Raw genomic sequence first — 1,526 nt, forward strand, 5'->3', positions numbered from 1 at the left:
TATTTTAATCTCTTCTCCTAAAATTCTTTCCCTGGATGTTAAAAAACATCCCCTGGGGCAAACAGGCTTTGGCGGCTCCTTGGCGTGTGGTGGTAGTCTTCCTAGCAGTTTTCCCCGGCCCTGTTAATGTCGGGGCCAGGCCAGGGGAGGATGGCACCCCAGAGCCCAGCCTTAGTGGGGGAGGGGCGGGAGGGGAAGGGGTGGGGACCAGCCACGTGGGAGGTGACCCAGCGTCTGCTGCAGCACGGGGACGCCAGTTTTAGGAGAGGCTCCGTCTTTGACTCTTGGGGCCAACTGGCGGAAGTGAAGATGAGTATCAGATATTAGCAAGACATCTACAAAAAGAGGCCGGGCTCAGCACAGTAATTCTGAATTCACAGAAGAACAAAAGGAAACCGTAGGCAGAACTGCAACATGCTTGGAATTACGAGGTGCAGCTTTCCTGTCCATCCACACAGCCCCAAGAATTTAAACTGGAGGATCCGAAGAAGCTGGACCAATCCTGAAGAACATTCTTACACATAATGAAGAATTCATATTGGATGGTCAGTCTGTCCCACTGAGAAGAATTTTAGCACCTGGTGAAGAAGAGAATTTGGAATTTGAAGACAGTGAAGAAGAGGGCAGTGCTGGAGCAGGTCTCCTGATTCTTTCCGCATAGAGTTCCTGGGACTTTATCACCACGGTTGCCTTCAGAACCAGGAAATGACATTACTCACAATCAGGGTGAGAAAGTTGATCTGAAAGATGCCGGGCAATACATCCATCCCTATATCACGGTTAGTGTAAAGCATCTGATGGCATAGATTTAACTCCTGTGCAAGATACTCCTGTGGCTTCAAGAAAAGATGATACCTATGTTTATTTTACTGTGGACACTGAGCTGCAGAAGCAAAAGAAGAAAAATTAACCAAAGGTGCAGCTATCATGCTTGAATTTAAACACTACAAGCCTAAACGAAGCTTTACCAGCACGAGGTATTTTGCTTTCATGGAGTTGGATGGAATTAAACCTGGGCCAATTGCAATAGAACTATGCAAGAAACCCACTGACTTTATAAGGAAGAAATTGCAGCTCTTGGCCGAGAAACCACTTTATCTTCATCTACATCAGACTTTGCACAAGGAATGATCCTGACATGAATACCCTGGAACGCCTGTGAATTTTACCACTCAGTAGAAACCATCGTAGCTCTCTGTGGCAGATTCACCCCTCACAGGCCGGAAGTGAGCTGTGCCCACGCCAGCAGGCCGGAGTGAGTCCGTTCATTGCACAGCTGTGATGCAGAATTTAAAGTCCAGCACATCACTGACGTAGAAGACTCCTTTGGATACAGGCTTATTGTAGATTTTGAAGCATATGTTTACTTTTCTATTAATTGTGCAATTAATAGTCTGTCTTCTAACTTACCACTTTTCCTACCCTGCTTCCTGCAACAACACTTACGGGTAGGACGTGCTCATCTTCAGGCTTAATACAGCAATAAGAATGTGCTAGTGTTTACACATCTGTTCACTTCTGTGCCA

General features: G+C 46.3%; 1 pseudogene; it reads left to right on the forward strand.

Annotated features, from left to right (window-relative positions):
* Positions 1 to 150: 150 nt before the first annotated feature.
* On the forward strand, positions 151 to 1,131 carry LOC111820052 (axin interactor, dorsalization-associated protein pseudogene; annotated as a pseudogene).
* The last annotated feature ends 395 nt before the right edge of the window (positions 1,132 to 1,526 follow it).

The sequence above is a fragment of the Trichechus manatus genome, unplaced genomic scaffold, assembly GCF_000243295.1.
Source record: "Trichechus manatus latirostris isolate Lorelei unplaced genomic scaffold, TriManLat1.0 scaffold00025, whole genome shotgun sequence".
NCBI lineage: Eukaryota > Metazoa > Chordata > Mammalia > Sirenia > Trichechidae > Trichechus > Trichechus manatus.